The sequence below is a fragment of the Pongo pygmaeus genome, chromosome 11, assembly GCF_028885625.2.
Source record: "Pongo pygmaeus isolate AG05252 chromosome 11, NHGRI_mPonPyg2-v2.0_pri, whole genome shotgun sequence".
Lineage (NCBI taxonomy): Eukaryota > Metazoa > Chordata > Mammalia > Primates > Hominidae > Pongo > Pongo pygmaeus.
In genome coordinates this window covers 129544205-129564627 of record NC_072384.2, presented here as the reverse complement: position 1 = coordinate 129564627, position 20423 = coordinate 129544205, and the positions used below count along the sequence as shown (strand labels likewise).

Sequence of the window (20423 nt, the reverse complement as noted above, 5' to 3'; positions counted from 1 at the left end):
AGTCCAGCTACTTTGAGAAGCAGTTTCTCAAAGAACTTAAAAGAGAGCTACCATTTGACCTGACAATCTTGTTACTGGTTGTATACCCAAAGGAAAATAAATCATTGTACCAAAAAGACATATGTACACATATGTTCATGTATGTTGATTGCCCTCTTTTTTTTTTTTTTTTTTGGAGATGGAGTTTCTCTCTGTCACCCAGGCTGGAGTGCTGTGGCGTAATCTTGGCTCACTGCAATCTCCACCTCCTGAGTTCAAGCAATTCTCCTGCTTCAGCCTCCTGAGTAGCTGGGACTAACGGTACCTGCCACCACGCCCAGCTAATTTTTTTGTATTTTAGTAGAGACAGGGTTTCACCGTGTTTCCCAGGCTTGTCTCTGACTCCTGAGCTCAGGCAATCCGCTGCCTCGGCCTCCCAAAGTGCTACGATTACAGGCGTGAGCCACCGCACCCGGCCTCTCTTTTTACCACTACCCAGCTAAGAATAAAATGACATTCTTAAAATTAACAAACAAAGCCTTCTACAAGAGTGTAGGAAAGCTCCCTTCCAGAAATTCTAGTAAAGATATTCAGTTCAGATTTCTTACTGATTCCACATGTACTTTCTTTCTACTGTTTTTGTTCGTTTGTTTGTTTGTTTGTTTTTGAGATGGGTCTTACTCTGTTGCTCAGGCTGGAGTGCAGTGGCTATTCACAAGCACTAACATGGCACACTACAGCCTTGGACTCTTAGAATCAAGCAATCAACTCTCCTGTCTCTAGAATTCTTTACTTGCTCAGTTCCTTCTAGATAAACCTATCGGAAAATGTAATTGAAATCAATGCCATGATTATTTATACCATTGAGTTTTTGTTGCTTTTCAGGAAGGATCCCTGTTTCATGACTTTATGCACTCAACTGACAAATCATTGGCGCAAGCTTTCAACACTACCGAGGTTGGGAGATAAAGGTTGGGAGCTCATCCACAGAGTTGGCTGGATTGGCAGCAGTACCTGAAATCCAGTATGGGGTAGGTAGGCACAGTTATGAAATTGCTATCTAGACTCTTATTTGAAAGACTTTAGAAAGTTATGCATATGAAGGATGAAGTGCTTACATAGTCATTAAAATTCTTTAAAGATTTGGCTGAAAAGTATTGCTGAAGACTGATAGAATGTTCCCATTTTGTACGTGATCAAATTTTTGTTTGACATTTCTTATATACAAAGTATTTCTAAGCAGATGACATTTTTTAAAATAAACTTTATTTTGTGGAATAGCTTTAGATTTACAGAAAAATTACAAATATGGTACAGAGAGCTCTCCTATATTTCCAGTTGTATTCCAGGACTATTTATAGTTCCTCTATATCCAGTTTCTCTTATTATTAACATATTAATTTAGTATGGTACATTTGTCACAATTAATGAATCCATACTGGCATACTATTATTAACTGAAGTCCATGCTTTATTCAAATTTCCTTAATTTTTGCCTAATGTTCTTCTTTTTTTTTTTTGTTCTGGGATATCATCCAGGATACCATATTACATTTAGTCATCAAGTCTCCTTAGATTTCTCTTGGTCGTGACAGTTACTCAGACTTTTCTTGATTTTGATAACTGAGTCTGAGGAGTGTTGATCGTGTGTTTTGTAAAATCTCTTCTGTGGTTTGTTTGATATTTTTCTCATGATTAGACTGGAGCCATGGGGTTTTGGTAGGGAAAGCACACAAGTAAAATGTCATTTCATCACGCCACAGCAAGGGTACATTCTATCGATGTGACTTTTCACTCTTGATGTTGACCTTGATCACCTGCTGAATGAGTGTCTGCCAGGTTTCTCCACTGTAAAGTTACCCTTTTAACTTCTCTCTTTCCATTCTGTGCTCTCCAGAAGAAAGTCACCATACAGAGTGGGGAGTTACTCCTCCTCCTTGAGGGTGGAGCATCTACATAATTTTATGAAATTATTTTGCATGGGAGATTTGTCTCTTCTCCCTCATTTATTTATTTGTTTATGTAACAACTTATTTATATTGGAAATAACTCATGGATATTTATTTTATGCTTTGGGTTATAACCCAGTGCTAGGCAGCTGATATTTTAAAACATTTTAAATGATATTCTGTAATTTTTATTTTATTTCTATTGTAACAATACAGTAATATTTCAAAGTTACTTTTTGAGCTCAAAACTAGATTTCTAAGTCAATATGTGCATTTCATATTATCAAATTGTTAGTAGTGAAAAGTGTTGCTTATATACAACCCACTTTTTCCACGTCTATGTAATATAATTTGCATATTTTGTGGTATTGAAGTTATACAAAGTTTAAAGTGTCAAACATGCATTTAGTGTTTATTTTAAGAAGACATTTATGGACATTAGACTATTTTGAAACAAGGGCATTGCATTTCAATTTGTAAAGTCTTTTTTTTTTTTTTTTCTGTTTAACCACTACTGTGTCATTAAGAATGAGTGAGAGCTAAGCTATGAGGATGCAAAGACCTAAGAGTGATACAATGTACAAAGGACTTTAGGCACTTGGGGGAAAGGGTGGGAGGTGGGTGAAGGATAAAAGACTGCAAATTGGGTACAATGTTTACTGCTCCGGATGATGTGTGCACCAAAAGCTCACAAATCACCACTGAAGAACTTAACTCATGTAACAAAACACCACCTGTTCTCCACAAACCTATGGAAATAAATAAAATAAAATAATGCTTTATATAATGTCAAGTCATCTCTGAAGAAACTAAGTTTAGTAGCTATCAAATAGATGTTCTGTATTAAATTTTAAAAGAGAAATAAACCTCATCCATTATTCTTTGGGACCATTGCACTAAAACTGGACCATCATCACCTCAAACAAAAGAATTCTCCAGCTTTTTAGAATGAGCAAAATCTCTTTCATTTTCCATGGGTATCAATAATTCTAATAATTGATTCTAAACTGCAGAAGAACATGTGCCATGCCAAGAAAGGACTGATTAGGAAGTCTTTGTCTTGCAAGCCACTTATCATTCTAAATGGATCTCCTTGTAGTCTGCTCCTATAACACACCAGCAGTCTTCCAGAATTCCCACATAGTGTGGATGAGAAAAATTAGTACATCATCATTTATGACTCATATTTATTCATGTCTTATTAGAATAGGCTAGCAAGGTAGTGGCTTTTAACCCTTTAAATATTATGAGCTATTCTGAGACTTTGAGGAAGTCTCTATGAATAGATAGAATGTGCGAAGCACAAAATGGCAACATAGACCCCTCCTAGAATCCGTGGGCACCACATTAAAAATGATTAGACTAAGTCATTTGCCATACCTAAGCCTGGAGCCAGGGAGATGGAGAAACTTGGGTTTCCCTCTCTTAACCTATGAGAAGTAGACACTAATTCCATCATGACCTGTCAGGCTAAGTGTTTATCCTCTTATCTTCCCTCCAAAAAGCCACTAGCTCTGAGATGGAAATTACATGAAGTCAGGGATGGAGAATATTTGTAAGCTGAACACATTGTCTTGAGTGTGCTAAGCACTCAATAAACTTGTTTGAATAAAAGAATGGATTAATAGATGTATGGATGCAGTAGGACTCAACGTAAGTTTTCTTGTTAAATTCATATTGACAACACCAACAATACACAGACACATAATTTTTGCAACTTTTCATAGAAAAACTGAAACTAACATAGGACAGTGATAAAAAATAAAAATCCTACAATTTCTAAGATTTTATAGAATGAGACAATGAAGAAGTATAATTTTTTCATTTCACAATATTGTTCTACTCTTAGTGTTGGTCAAGTCAACCAAAGTATTAGGATTTGTGGGTCAGCAGAAGAAAGTCTTAGTAATACCACAGGAAAAAATGTCAACTGGCTTTAGTTCAGTAAGCAAGGGATATAAACAGGAATAAGTGTTCTCCTGTAACTCCCCTGCTTACTCTAGATCACAGTGTTTATGCTTTTGTGATCCATAAGACTTGATTTAGAAACTCATAGTGTTTACCACTGTTCAAAGAAATCATCAGAGCTGAAGTAGTTTCTATTACTTGTAAATCAAAAAAATTACATCAAGTCACACGTACTTTAGTAAGTCAAATGTATTTTAGTGGCAGGTACTTGTAGTTAGGCAGATGCCAGCATAAAATTTTTTTGGGTTCGAGAATATCCAGGCCAAATGAAGACAATAGATATATTCTCATATTTAGCTTTCATAAATATATCTTATTCTTCTTCCCTGAAAACATACTACCCTTAGTAATTCCTGAAAAAGGCTATCCCAAAAGATATACTTATTCCCACATCATTAGAAAAATGGAAAGGAAGTTGTAGCAGAGACTGGCAGTGATTGTTAAAATCAGCTTCATATGTGTTTATACAATTGTAGCAATTAAAGTTTTGTTAAAGTGATAATTTCAAAACTATACAAAAAGAGAGAAAAAAGCATAATGAACTCCCATATACATACCACTCAGCTTCAACAGTTGCTAATCCAGGACCAAGTTTGTTTCCTCTATATCCCAACCCTGTCTCCCTAACAGCCCCCTACTCCACCAATCACTGGATTACTTAAAAACAAATTGAAGACCATATACTTTCATTAATAATTATTTCAATAGGCATATCTAAAAAGATAAGGACTTTTAAGGCAAACATAACCACAGTAGAAAAATCACACCACACAATTAGAGTAATTTCTTAACTTATCTAGTATCTAAGCAATGTTCACATTTGAGAATAATTATTTATTTTTATTTTTAAAAATTATGGGATTATATAAACCCAAGTCAGAAGTACCAAAATCATTAAAGTTATTTTATTTGGGAATGGATATCAAAATGTATTGTTTTATTATTTATCTATGATATTATGTATATAGTATATTTTAAAACACAATGTTTTTATTTGAAAATGGATGTTAACTCAGTTTTGTAATATATATAATATTAGATACATGTGATATAATGTTAGTTACTTTGAGAAATTTTAATGGGACCTACCAGTTGGAGTTACTTTTAACTTTATTTTTGCAGAAGATAAATGCAAACAAAACATTACTCTGTTGCAAGGATAGAATGAAAAGGAAGCATGAGAAAACAAAAAGATCAATATGGTTACAGGAAAGAGGGGACATTCCTGTCTGTTTACTTCTCCTTTCTCTGTGAAGTAGGTGATGACTTTATCTGCTAAGAGTGAATGGGGATGTGAGAGCAGAGGACGGACGTTTGGAGAAAGCAGAAGAGGTTGGGATAGTCTTTTTAAAAAATTTTTTTAAAATATACTTTAAGTTCTAGCGTAGATATCTAGTCTAAAATGAACTCTCACTAGCAGTCTCCAGTGCAAATTTTCCTCAGAATCCCTGATGATATGTGAAAAATAAAATAGCAACTTTTAAGAATCTAATACTGAAAGTTAGAATCTAAAAAGAAGTGATACTCATTTGAAGGAAGAGTGTGAGTTAAGAAAATCTCTGGAAAACCTCATCTTGGGGCACAGTATGATTCCATGTCATGAAACAAATATGATATTCTTGATCCAAAACTTCAGATAGATTAATAGATGAAGGAGAGTAAAAGTACACGCTCATATAAAGTTCATCTCATGTAAGAGACCAAAATGAACATTTCATTTTAGTCTTTGATATTTACATGCATATAAGTTGAGGAGTACTCCTGACAAACTTACAGGGAACTGTTAAAATTATCACTGGCATAATCACCTTCAAAAATACTGCTTAATTTAAGCAAAACAACCATCACCACCACCACCAACAGATTTTACACATTAAAAGACAAGGGCAAAAGATACCAGTGAAAAATTAAAGAAGAAAAGAAAAGCTTAGAACAAAATGATTATAATTTAAAAAGTAAATTAATTAAATTCCCCAATTAAAAGTCAAAGTCTTTCAGATCAAAGAATAGCAATTGAGTTTTGGGTACAAAAGATGAACTCATAACAGAGATTGAAAGGAGATTAAAATGTTAAAAATGAAGAAAGCTATATCAGCAAAATTTAAAAAGAAAATAGAGCACTACAATATTAGTATCAGGAATGCAATAAATATAATAAAGATCTACAGGAAGAGTTTGTTAAACTAGTTTTTAAAATGGCTCTCATAAAACTAAATGATTAAATTTATAATAAATATATAATGACTAAGAAACTTTTTAACAAAAAAAACCCACTAAAATGCATACATAAAAATTTGTTAAAAATTAAGATAAAATGTGAACAGAAATGCCATAAGGATGAAAGATTTTACCCTATCATCCTCAGTTATTAAAGATGAAGTAAATAAAACATAAATGAGATTATATAAGGTTTGACTAATACACTTTATCAGATTGATTTATCAGATTCGTGCCATAGGTATAGAGTCACATCACTTCTTTTCAACATCTACATTATATTTACAAAATTTAGTGATATATTAAGCTACAAATAAAATCTTAATAAGTCCTAAATAGCTGAAATTGTATAAACTCCACTTTCTAATTACAAACGCCTTAGAAAAGGTTACAACCAGAACCACGACAAAAATAAATACAATGATGTAGAGTGAAAGCAACTCAAATTCAGGGTCAAAGAAAAAAATAAAAAACTGTGATATTTGATGTATTATTTCCTACTGTATAACAAATTGCCCTAAAATTTCAAGACTAAAACAACAAACATTTATTATCTCTCAGTTTCTGTGGGGCAGAATTTAGGAGCAGCTTAGCTGGGTGGTTCTACCTCAGGGTTTCTCCTGAAGTTGCAGTCAAGATGTCAGCTAAGGCCCTGGTCATCTGAAGGCTTGACTGGAACTGGAAGTTCTACTTCCAAGATGGTGCACTTGTGATCAACAGACGGCTGTTGGCAGGACTCCTCAGAATATAGCCATAGGGCCTAGTCTAGTACTTCGCCATAAGGCTGTATGAAACATGGCAGCTGGTTTTACCTAGAACAAGTGATCCATAGAGAGAGGAGGAAGCGTCTGTGTCTTTTATGACCTAATCTAAGTATACATGGTCACTTTCGTCTTATTCTATTCATGGTGGGTTGCTGAGAACAGCCCACACTTAGGAAATAAATTAGGTGGCCCCTTTTGAAGAGAGTGTCTCAAAATTTGTGAACATATTTTATACTACATTACACCGTTTTAAAAATAAAGATTATAATCTTAATACTTATCAATATTTGTGAAGTGTGACTGTATTAGTCCATTTTCACACTGCTGTAAAGACACTATGGGAGATTGGGTAATTTATAAATAAAGGAGGCTTAACTGACTCACAGTTCTGCATGGCTGGGGAAACCTCAGGAAACTTACAATCATGGCAGAAGGGGAAGCAGACACCTTCTTCATAAGGCAGCAGGAGAGAGAGAGAGGAGGGGAAACCACCCCTTATAAAACCATCAGATCTTGTGAGAACTCACTCACTTTCATGAGAATAGCATGGGGGAAACCGCCCCCATGATCCAATCACCTCCTACCAGGTCCCTCCCCCGACACGTGGGGATTACAATTTGGATTACAATTTGGGATGAGATTTGAGTGGGGACAGTCAACCCACATCAGTGATGGAAGCTTTTATTATTTAACCAGATAAAATAAAGAAGAATTAAAGGGAAATAAAATTTTAAGTTGAAGAGGCTAAGAAAAGCAGAAACAGCACATTCATAGAAGGGAAAAATTGTTTACAAAGATCAAAGCAGAAATTAAGTATATAAATAAATAAAAGAAAATAAATATTGAACTATATGAACTAATTTAAAGTCCCAGTGCTGGCCAGGTGCAGTGGCTCATGCCTGTAATCCCAGCACTTTGGGAGGCTAAGGCGGGCGGATCACTTGAGGTCAGTAGTTCGAGACCACCCTGGCCAATATGGCAAAACCCTGTCTCTGCTAAAAATACAAAAATCAGCTGGGTGTGATAGCACGTGCCTGTAATCCTGGCTACTCAGGAGGCTAAGGCAGGAGAATCTCTTGGACCTGGGAGGTTGCAGTGAGCCAAGATCACACCACTGCACTCCAGCTTGGGTGACAGAGCAAGACTTCATCTCAAAATAAATAAATAAAAAATAAAAAAATAAGGTCCCAGTGCTCTGGAAGGCCCAAGAAAGTAGGCTAACTTCAGAGAGGAAGAATAAGTAACCATAAACACACTGCATTAGAAATGTGAAAAAAGATACAACCACAGATAGAGTTATTTTTAATTATGAAAGAACAGTATTTAAAATTATGCTATTGTAAAATTGCTTCAGAAGAAATTTTTAAAATCTGAATTGACCTGTAACTATGAAGGAAACTGAAAATCATTATAAAAAAGTCTTCTCTCCTTTCCCCAAATTATTCTGGATCTGGAAAGTTTAATTTTGCATTTAGATATTGTCAGTTGATCATTCTCATGTTACTTAAAATGATCCAGAACATTTAAAAAGCTACAAATTAATGTTAAGAAGCAACTAAAACTCAGGTATCCAAATGATGAGAGTAGTAGAAAATTATTCAATTTTTCAATGCCTTTTTATTATAAATATATACTCAGTAGTCTGAAGGATACCAGTAGTGTATTAATGGAAAGCCTATGAATTTATCAGACTATGAAAATCAAGTCAGCAATTACCTTCCTATAAGAAATACACTGAAAACAAAAAGATACTGGAGAATTAAAGTGAAAGGATGGACAACCATGTAATAGGCAAATACAAACACAACCAAAAAACCAATTGAAGCTAATAGCATGAAAATTGACCAAAAGGGTTAATTATGAGGGAAATATCTAACAGGAAATATGAGGAGTCATGTTTTATTGACTAAAAAAATGTGCTGAAGATAAAACAGTCTTGAAGCTTTAGAAACTGAATATGATGACTTCACAATGTATAGACTTAGGAGAAAATGACAGGTACAATATTTGTAACGGGTTTGGGAAGCAATTCAGCAATTACATTTTGGGAATCTTTGAAGTGCTCTTACTTCCTGGTTCACTTACTTTCCTTCTCAGAAAAGAAAGTCTATCTTAAGAAAAACAATCCTAAGTGAGGGGATAAAGACTTCATGTCTAGAGGTAGTAAAGAGTCATAATTGAAAACCTGGACTCAAGGGCCAGATTGTCTGGGTCAGAAACTCTGGTTTGCTACAGAAGCTGGGTGTATTCTCTGTGCCTCAGTTTCTTCATTGTAAAATGGAAATAAAAAGCCTCCACTTCACAGTCCCCCCACCGCCCACTGTATTACATGAGTTAGTATATGTAAAGTGCTTAGGATAGTAAATCTCATTTACTAACTGGTATATATGCATGCCTGTTTTTATTAAATTTATCAGCTCTGTAAGTTTCAATGGAAAAATGATGAAGAAAGAAGAAGAAACTATCCAATATAGGAGGGAATTAGACATATTTATAGAGGAGTGCTATGCAACCATTAAAAATGATGGCTAGGAAGACAACATGGAAACGTTAAAAATGCTAATAATATACTGTTAGGTAAAAAACCAAAAATACAAATGATATTGTATATTACATTACTACCAGCATATGCACTAGATTTTCCATGCATATGAGAAAATGGAAGTTCACACAAATGTTAATCATAGAGATTGCAAATGGATAATTTTTTTCTGTTATTCACTTTTTTATTTTCTAAATTTACCTTTTTTGGACTAAAAAAACCCAAACATCTCTGTTTATAAATAAGATCCCCAGAATGGTTGCTTCACAATCTTTCTCCTTAAAGTTGAAAAAGAACATTTCTTAGGCATTTCATTATTCTATTACCTTTCTCTTAGATGATCACAATGATTGGAGGATAATTCAGACCAGGATTCAGAGCTAGTGAAATCATTATTGCGCTTCGTTTTGGGTGATTAGATTGATGCTGGAGCCGCAGCTGCAGAATCGACTTGTCATGACAATCATGGTTTCTTGCAAATTTGTATATGCTTGCCCCATTTATTTTCTGTTATACTGTTATAATTGAAGGACTCACACAGATTTTCATGGGCTCATTTTTGAATTGTAATTTTTTGCTGCTTTTACTCCTGTACATGTTTGACTTTACTATGCTGAGGTAAGAGTTTGAACTGGCCACACTGGAAGCTGATGGCATTCTCTTTGCATTCTTTCACCTTCCCTTACGTTTATGTTCAACCCCATCAACTTCAGACATAAAAACATCCACACTTTGCATGTTTCTGAGATACAGGTTCTGTTGCACTCCTGCACTGGAAAGTGACATTGATGTAATGCATATCTATTCAACGTTGGCCATCTCTGTCGGGGGAGAGGCACCACAGGGGCAGACCAGCTTTCCATGAGCATTTCATTTGCCTCTTTTGATGGCTCTGCTGAGTGGTATTGGTCAAATTTAGAAACAGGGATAGCTCTACATCATTTGTCAATTGACTTCAGGTGGATTGTCAGTCTCTCCTATGCATGCTGGTGCAAACAGAGGACTTTTCGTAATCAGCAGGCAGAGCTCCAGCAGACTTCAGCATGTCTGTTTGAGCTGAACACTTGACAACAGAAGAAAATTGGTTTGGAGGATAGTAAGGACCTTGACTTTGCATGAAATGAGGTTTTGTACATTTCTTGAGGTGTGCTTCAATTCGGGCACAGCAATTCCAGAGATGTGGCTCATCTCCCCTTCTATCGATCACAGGCAATTCTGAGTGTCTTATAACTCTTCTTTAAAAACTGGCTGTGAATTTAAACAGCTGCTGCACACGGAGAAGGGTGACAGAGTCAATTTGGCTTCCTGGGAAGAGTGTTACCACTGTTTCGTGGAGAAGATTAGAGAAGCATGTCTAATCTAATTGTCTTCCAGTAATAGAGTCACTTTAAGACAGTCTCTTCTAATGGAATTTGCTCCTGGCTTTTAAAATGGTGCTTTCTGAAAAATCTAGAGAGGCTGGCTTACTCCTAGTGCTGTGTGGTCTAAAGAGCGAGGCTGTTCCAGGAGTCCACTTCCCAGTACCAATACCTGATGTTGGTTACCCTAATTGGACCTCTGGGAGTGGTCCAGATTTCCCCCAGAAAGTTTTAGGATGGGTATTGGGTTTTAGAACAGTGTATTGTTCAAATCAAAACCCATGGTCATTTGTTGCTCAAGGCTAAAATTTCACATCCTATTATATTTCTGATCCCAAATTATGTCCAGCCACCTACAAGTAAGCCTAGAGTTTAGAGATTGTCGAAGAGCTCATAAGTATTTTTCAGTATTAAAATGTCAATATTAGATGCCCCAAACTTGAATACAAATCCTCTTTCATTATTAATTTTTATGAAAACCTTAAGTCACCTTGCAGAAAGGTTACTAATGAGAATAATAATTGAAGTTCAAAACAATGGTAGAAAGAGAACATCTTGGGTTTTAGCTTCTCCATAGTGGTTTTCAGTCTTAGTGACCAGCCAGAATACATGATCTGTGAACTTAAAATAAATTAAGAGAAGCTTCTCAGCAGACATACCTAAGTACTCTGAGATACTAAGTACTTACTAATTAGATACTTAAGTACTCAGAGATATGTAAGGAACCTAAGTACTGTGCACTTACCTTACCCAGGAGGAAATCTTTCTACAAACCCATTCAAAGGGCAATATTAAAAACTGCTACCTTCTTGCAAAGACCAGAAATTTGCAATGGTAGAAGCTCCAATCACAAGATTTAATTTGCATTTATTTTCTTTATTGATTTAATCTAAAATCTCTTAATTCTTGTTTCTCTGGTAAGCCTCATGCCCCTGGCTCCCAAGGACCAGATGGAGTATGGGCTCTATCCAGGGCCTAACGTCCATACACCCTTGTGAGGGGGTGTATTTGTCTTCCAGGGCCACTGTAGCAAAGCACTACAAACTGAGTGCTTACTCAACAAAAATGCATGGTTTCAAAGTTCTGAGGGCTAGAAGTCCTATATCAAAGGACTTGGCAGTCCTGGTTGGCAGCACTGGTTCCTTCTTAGGTCTGTGAGGGAAGGATCTGTTCCAGGCTCTTCCTTGGCTTATAGGTGGCCATTTTCACGTTCATGGCCATCTCTGTGTGTGTGTGTGTGTGTGTGTGTCTGTCTGTCTGTCTCAAAATTCCCCCCTTTTTATTAGGATGCCATCATGGTGGATTAGAGACCCCCCCCGCAATGATCTAATTTTACCTTAATTACCACCATAAGGACCTTATCTTCAAATAAAGTCACATTCCGAGGTACTTGGCATTAGCACTTCAACATACACATTCAGGAGGGAGAATAAAATTCCACCCGTATCAGTGGGCACTTTCATCCTAGGCTTCTCTCACTATGATGTAGGAAACCGCCTCTGAGGGAAGGCTCGTCTCACCTTGCAATGTGTTTCAGCTGGGGAAAGGCTGCATCCTGATCCCTGAACTCATATTGCTCTTGATGCTTCTGAAGCTTCAAGCTGGGTGGCGCGTGTGCCCGGAGACCCAGCTTCTGTTCAGTATGTCACACACATGTGCAGAAGACAGACATGCCTTTCTGGTTTGATTTTCTTCTGCTCTTTCCATGCTTCCCTCAGAAAGATTCAGACGAAATGATAAAGGTTTAACCTGCCTACTAAGGTGGATGGCCTTCTCCCTTCTCTAACACAGGTGCTGTCTTCTGGAATAAGTACCTTTTTTTTCCTGGTATATTTCTTTGATTTGGAGTATTTCCTAACTCCCCAATCTGTGAAGCCACATGGCAGAAAGATCGATTCTGCCATAATTCTCTCCATGGCTTTACAAACAGAATGGAATTTGGGGCAACTGATACAGCTTTCTAGGCCCAGAGCTAAAAGTTTGAGCTTGATTCTCACTAATGAATGCATCATAGGGCATGAAAAACTAGCTGGCCTTGCCTTCTAAAGAATGGCATATACTTTTCTATTCACTAAGGCCTGAAAGTCCCATATATAGAAACGTACACTTTTTTTTTTTTGGTCTATAATAGATTGTTGTCTCAGCTATACCACCTTAAGAAAAGCTTAAGAAAAGGACTATATATCTTTATAAGTCAAGTTATAGCCCTATTCCTTCCTAGCCAGCATCTGATCTGTTCCCTGAGGCCTCTGCTGAAGAGTTCAAATTTGCTTCAAGCAAGTAAGGCCTGCAAGCTAGTTACTTCAGGCCTAACGTCCACAGCCCTGACTCTATTAAGACGGCAATTTGCCTGCGGACATGGCCATCATCTGGCTGCAGTGAGCTGCCAAGGCTAGAGTCCTGACTGACACACAACTCAACTTACACCTACCCACCAGGTATCAAGAGTCAAAGGTCTATTGCAAACTCAGGTTGCATCCAACCTCATGGCCCAATATAAGTCTCAAATCGCAAAGTCTAGACATCCACTCGAACATTGCACACTGAAGTTCAAGATCCAAAGCTATGTGCCTCAAACTCACCTACATTTTGGTCCACAGATTCCAGTCTTTCTTTCTCAAGGTCTCTGGCCCTGCATAATAAATACGGAGTTTGAGAAAGGCCCAATAAGCAGTAATCTCTCACCTGAGTTTTGAACCAACTGAAAAATAAGGCAGATGGGAAATGAAAATGCTATTTTAATTTGCAATAATGCTGATTTTGAGGAATGCAGCATATACCTGGGGGCAAGTGAGCTTTGCCAAACTGAACCCCAACCTCAGCTGTACCTACTGGTCACAGGAAAGCTGGATCATCATAGGTATCCCCACGCAGGCCACTGTAAAACTTAGAACAAGGCGGAACAGACCAGAACTCATGCTTCTGGGCACAGCTGGCTCTGGAAAACAAAGGGGGAGAAAGAGGCATGTTTACAAATGCCCAGTCCCTCTCTTCACCTCATCAGTAAGAGCTTTCCTCCCCTGGGGAAGGAGCAAGGTGGAAATGTTATAATAACAAAGCCCCTGTATGTGGAAGAACCCAGCAGATATAGGGAGGAGGTCCCTGCCAACCACTTCACACTTACCCCTTAACAGCAGCAAAACCAATACATTAAATAAAAAACATTTTAATAAATAAGATAAAAATAAATGAAGGGGAGAAAAAATATTTTTGCTCTGCACATCACACTAACCCACTTTACTCTCCACTTCTGTGCTGTTTCCTCTTTTTCAGAATCTCAGGGCTCTTGATCTCTGTCTTGAGTGTACAGAGCCCTCGAGTGTGGCACCCCATAGGGCTCAATTATCCCTGGGAAATGCCACCATATTCCTTGATCTCCCATCAAAATGCACCTGTCAAGTGCATCAGCTGCTTCTCCACCTGAAGTGTACCTTGTTGGAGCGATGGGAATATGTAGAGCCACACTGCAAAGGTGGCTTCTCTTTAAGGGGCAATGATTTTTTAGTAGACAATCTGGGAGAAAAAAATAGCAAAAGCAACAGTGATGTGGTTTGGCTGTATCCCCACCCAAATCTCACCTTGAATTTTAATAAATTCCTATGTGTCAAGGGCAGGACCAGGTGGAGATAATTGAATCAAGGTGGTGGTTTCCCCCATACTTTTCTCGTGGTAGTGAATAAGTCTCACAAGTTCCGATGGTTTTATAAAGAGGAGTTCCCTTGCACAAGCTCTCTTGCCTGCTGCCATGTAAAACATCCCTTTGCTCTTCCTTCATCTTCCAACATGATTGTGAGGTCTCCCCAGCCATGTGGAACTGTGAGTCAATTAAACCTCTTTCCTTTATAAATTACCCTATCTCGGGTATGTCTTTGTTAGCAATGTGAGAACAGACTAATGCAAACAGCAAAACCACATTATCTTGATCATAATAAAATTCATTCCTATTTTGAGGTACAAGGAAAAATTTACGTAAGTTTTTAAGTAAAATATGAGGTTTTAAGGGAAATTATCCTGCCACTGGCTGCTTTGATTTATTCTCCCAGTGCCTTTGGGAGCACACTATTCGCTCTTTATTTGGATGGGAAAGCAGCTGTAGCTTAGTTCAATATTAGGAAAAAGCACCAAAATAGTGGTAAAAATAAAACCTTTTGAGTTAGGTAATTGTGTGGGCAAAGTAGTATATTTTCTTTCTAGATAATATAAGTAAAGTAAATGAACTGAAGCTCAGCTCTCTGATTTTAAAATGGAAGCACAATTAAAGTTTCCTGCCTCAGAAGGTTGTTGTCATGCGTGATTGAGATAATATCTATGTAAGTCATCAATGCAGTAATGGATACAGGGTGTGGGCTGCTCCTGGGATGGTTCCATCTTCATGTATTTGTGTAGTCATTTGTTTATCTATTCTCCTGACCATTAATTCACTTGTTCACTCATTTAATGACTATTATGTAATTTTTATCTAAATATATAATTATGTATCATATAATAATTTTATATAATAAAATTAATACACTGCAACCTAGAAATAACACCCTCAGAAGCACGGTCTGGTCTGTGCTCCACATGCATGAGCTTATTTAACACTCACAGCAACCCTTGGGGTCAGTAGTAGCCTTATTGCTTTTTTTTTTTTTTTTTTTTTTTTTAGAGAAGGTAAATGAGACATAGGTTCAGGTAATGCAATGAATCATATAATTGAAAACACAGGCCCTTTATTTTTAAGCAGAGTTCCTCACAGATTTAATGCAAGTTAGATGCTTCAAGCCTCAGAGGCGTTCACACGAATTGGAAAATGTAGAAATCGCTGTAATGATGGGATGATTTCTGCAGAGTGTCAGCCCACAAGTACAGTGGGCTCAGTAACTGAGGACAAGGCAAAGCCAAAGGCAGGGTGTCATCAATCTGGAAGTCACTGGTGAAGAGGTGAGGTTTGCACAACACAACACATTCTCAGGAGGTGGCAGCTATGAAAGCATCCGGATCCTAAGGTCTCAGGAGTGCTTGTTTGTTGCCTTTGCAAAGGTGCATTAAATAGGGTAATCAGGTGACTAAAGACTCTGTGACCTGTGAACAACTCCTGCAGAAGGAAGTGGGAGAGGGATCTGTGGGCATCAGCAGGGCTGAAGCATGGCTCTGGCACATGCTGGTGGGCACCTGATGTCCTTCCCTGTGTGTCTACCTGACTGTTACAGATCCAGCCAAGGTCGCCTCAATGTATTCTGAGTAAGTTATCCTGTAGTTTAATTCTTCCTTTAGCGTGCTGCACTAAAAAAAAAAAAGACTTAGGGTACATTATAGCCTACAGGGACTTAGAAAAATTGCCTGGTCCAGTTTCCGTAATCTACACTAGAAGAGACTGAATCAGGTTGGATCTGACCTACCTTAAAATGGTGTCAGCAAGTAAATGAGGTTTGGGAAACCTTAGTCAGATCCCATTCCCTGCAAGAATTTTGGCTTCTGTAACCTCTCCTGGCATGTTTCTAAGTCAGATAGTGTTTATCTAATGGCACAGTTGAGTTGTTTGGCAAAAGGAAAACAGAGTCTGTAACTTGGATAATAAGCACTGGGAGGAGGAAGCCCTTGGCTCTCCAGAGGTGAACTCCTTGCTTGAGTAGTGACAAGGATTCATGGGTGGGCACTGAGGAAGTGTGGTGGGCAGGCCTCCAGGATATGTGATTGAAGTTTATTTCAACAGCAGAATTGAGATGAGAAAAATGGATTGGGAGAAATCCATGAGGAGTGACCTCACACTGGTCCAAGATGATGACTGATGGCTCCCGAAGTGTGTGGCAAGTGTGGCGGACGCTCCTGGAGAGGTGGACCATGCTGGCAGGACACATGGTCTGGGTCCTGCTGGTGGCCTTTGTTGAGCACTTGCTGAGTGCCAGCCACGGTCTGCTCTATCCTTCGTGTGCATGGACTCATTTAACACTCACAGCAACCCATGGGGTAGGTAAGAGCCTTTGGCATTGTATTCTTTTTAGAAAAGGTAAATGAGACATAGGTTCAGGTAATGCCATTAATAAAGTCAGAGTTTCAACCCGGATCTGAGGAAGCCTAGAGTGAACACAGCCAGCCATTCCCTTATGCGCTTGTAAATACTGTAGGAAGGCAACTGGGAAACACGTGTGTGGAAGAATTGGAAAAGCCTTGCCACTGAGCACAGAAAGAGTCCAGTGTTTTGATGGTATCTCGGAAAGCAAATTTGCATAATGGTGAAGAGTGGAAGGGATTCCAGCTCTGAAAATGACAAGTTGCATGAGAGTTTTGTAGTTCAGCAAATCTGTGTGTCAGGTAACAGTGGAGATAGTAATAGTATTTACTTCATATTTTAAGGACTAATTGATACATTAAATGCGTAGGTTCATGCCTGCACTACAGTGAGCCTTTTTCGTATCACAACAGAGTTTAAAGAGTGAAGATGAATTTTCAATGGTTTAAAGTAAATGTTATTTCCCCATATTACTAGTCAGTATTTAATCCATATTTATTAGTTAATATTTCTTTTTGATTGCGAGTGATAGATGGTAAATCAAAACTCAAACTAGCTTAAGTAAAATAAAAAAAGGTCACAGGCTTCAGGCAAGGTCCGATTCAGAGGGTCAAATCATGCCACCAATTGTTCTTTTTCCTGCTCTCCTTTGAGTTTGTCTGTTTGATTGGCTTTAATCTCAGGCAGGGTTTCTACACAGGGTCCTAGATTAAAATAAGCAGATCTTTCCTGATTGATCTAACAAAGGTCCTACCAGGGGAACATACTAATTGCTTGACTTGGGTCATGGAACTACCCTTCTGATGAGGACGACTGATCATAGGATCATTGATTTCACAGCCCCACCATGAGAATGGGTAAAAGGAAAGTTCCCACATAAAAAGATTCCAGGCAGACAAAAGCTAACAAATACAACTGAACCCTATAGTTGGCAGTAAATGAGGAATAAAAGCCTTGCAACACCCCTTCTACAATTTAGTATTGAATATGTGATAAATGATGTATATGAATATGTTTCAAATGTATTCGGGAAGGTTTTGAGAAAGAGCATCTTCCTGCAGGAGCCCACTTTATTTGCCTCATATCAGCCAGTAGCCAAAAAGTCTTTATCAAATGATTCCCATAACCTAAGACTCCTGTTTGCACACAGCACAAATCAAATCAAAGCACAGTCAACACCACGATGATGAAAATCTTTCCTGGCAAGCAAGGCCCAGACCCCGGCTGCAAGCACGTTTGTTCCAGTGACATTCAGAAACACCCCTTCAGAGCCATCTAAGAGTATGCATCGCCTTTGCAATTTGCATAGGGCATGCCATCTACATGGGGCAGATACTTCGGGTGCTTTCATTTTTGTTTGCTTTAGTGCCCTTCTTTAGGAGATTTCATTCTTTATTAGCACCCTCTAAGAGCTAAAAAGGAATGCAGATCTCTGATTTATCTGCATGGTTACCACTGGTTTGTCAGAGGAGTATAAAGCTACAGGATGAATTAGGGACTTTGATAAGGTCATCATCAGAGAGATAAAACCTAGCACGATGAGGAAAATCTCCTTTTCCTACAGAAAATCATATTTAGTATATTTTAGACTATAAGTAACTGCCAGACATCAAGCTCTGCTTGGCTTCCAATCTTACACCAGGAGGCTTCATCTGGAGGAGGCTTCGTCTGGAGCAGTGGGCAGTCTGGAGAGCTAGACTTCATTGTAGCTCTTGGAAGCACTTAAAAGGTTTTGAAAAAGTGATAAAATAAGATTCGTGGTTTAGAAGAAACATTCTGGCAGGTGGAATGAAGTAGAAGAAGACAAGAGCTTTTACTGTCCAGAGTACAAGCCATGGTGCTATTTACTTAATGCAGAACTCTTGGCTCCCGTATTATCCTCAGTGATGGTGGCAGTGAGAATAGAAAAGGTAAAGTGGTGGTAAGCATCCTGAAGGTAGATGAGGCTCAGAGTAGATTGCTTATGTCTGGAGGACAGTGGCGGAGAGAGAGAGCAGGGGAGAGCGTAGATGGAGGTCTGTATTGGAGAAGGGAGCTGTCAAGATGCCACACATCATCGCAATTGGCTGGTGGACTAGTCCTGCTATCCTCCTCCCCATGCCCCGGGACCATTGCATTTGTTTTTGCACTTGAGTGTGTCCTGTCTGAGAATTTGCAGCAGATGAGACCATGATGCCAGGCTGAGGCGACCTTGTGGAAGAGGAGATAGAAAGTAGCATGTTTTGTGTTTCACCGTAGAGACTGCCTGGTCTCTTGATTATCCAGCCGCTAAATCCCATGCCTTGTTTAAAAAACAAATATTTTGAGAGGTTTTCTTTACTGAATTATAATAATAGATTGTGTAACCCACCTACACACAAACATAATTTCAAACTGTACTTTGAAGTAGATGTCTTTGTAAATTAACTGACAGTATTATGCATTACAACATGTAGCCACTTGTAAATGACTATACTAGAAGATAAAAACAACAAGAATAACAAAACACTGCTACAGCTTCCCATAATACTCCATAGGGGCCTGTATTACTCCCATTGGCAGTCACTGGGCCAGTCTCCACTCCTCATTTTAGAGGTTGATTACCTGCCCCAGGGCCCACAGGGAGGTAGGTGCACCAGGAAATAGAGCCAGAGATCAACTCTGCCAGCTCAGTACCTGGCCCATCCTCAGCCTCCTTTTCTCTGAAACAAACTCTTGCCATGGAACATCCGGATGCAAACTTTGACCATATTGAACAGTCCACAGAGCAGGGATAAATAGCATGGCTGTCAGAGCATCTCTTTCTGTCCAATAGGGTGGGGTAAAGGGCTCAAAAAAGGAGGCAAGAAGTCAGCAAAGCTATTATCAGGCATGTCCAATGACCTTAATAGTTCATTTTTTATGGTTTGTTCATTTATTCATTCATTCTGGACTTTCAAGACTATCCATGCTGTCATGGAATCTGTATCTCAGTAGAGCATCTGATAAGTCAGGTACCGATGAGTGCATTGAAGTAAATAAGGGAGGATCTTGGGGTCTGGGAAGTGACTGGGCAGTGGGGATACTTGTGATAGGATAATCAGGAAAGAGCTCTCTGTATGGGGTGGGGGGGCATTTAGCTGGATCCTAAATGATGTAATGGGCCCAGCCAAGCTAAGATCTGCATTCCAGGCAGGGAGGCTAACAACTTGTGAAGGCACTGAAGTATAGACAGAACTTGTCATTGATAAATGCGTGTGCCAGAGTAAAGGAGGTGAGTACCATTATCTGTTTTTTGTCCTGCCAGCATCTCTCCCTCCTTATTCTGATTATAAAACATCATTTCTCCATGGGGGAAAACATCCCTTTATCTTTTCCATGTGGTCCACAGGGACTTTGAATCCCAGAATTATCTCCCTGACCTTCCTCTCCTCCAAAGTTGAACAGAAGACCCAAGCTTTGATATGTACATCATTTTCCTCCAGACTTTGTGGAACTAAGGCTTTCTGAGCTGCCCTGGAGCCTGTCCTCCCCAGACCTAATTGTTCAACTTTCTATTTGATTAAGTGAGTACCCCCAAACTATTTTCATAATTTATTTTTGTGCTTTCATTAGCCAGAATGGGCTTTTGTGTTTGGCAACTGATTGCTAAAAAAATTGCCTGCTGTAATCAGCTCATCTTTCATAGAGATTCCTA

At 38.4% G+C, this 20423-nt stretch overlaps 1 long non-coding RNA gene across 1 annotated transcript in view; it reads left to right on the top strand.

The window, feature by feature from the left end:
* Positions 1 to 864: 864 nt before the first annotated feature.
* LOC134737716 (uncharacterized) overlaps positions 865 to 20423 on the top strand; it is a 125698-nt gene continuing 106139 nt past the window's right edge. The window contains exon 1 of the long non-coding RNA XR_010122894.1: positions 865 to 1010. This is a non-coding gene — a long non-coding RNA (uncharacterized LOC134737716). The remainder of the gene's footprint in view (positions 1011 to 20423) is intronic.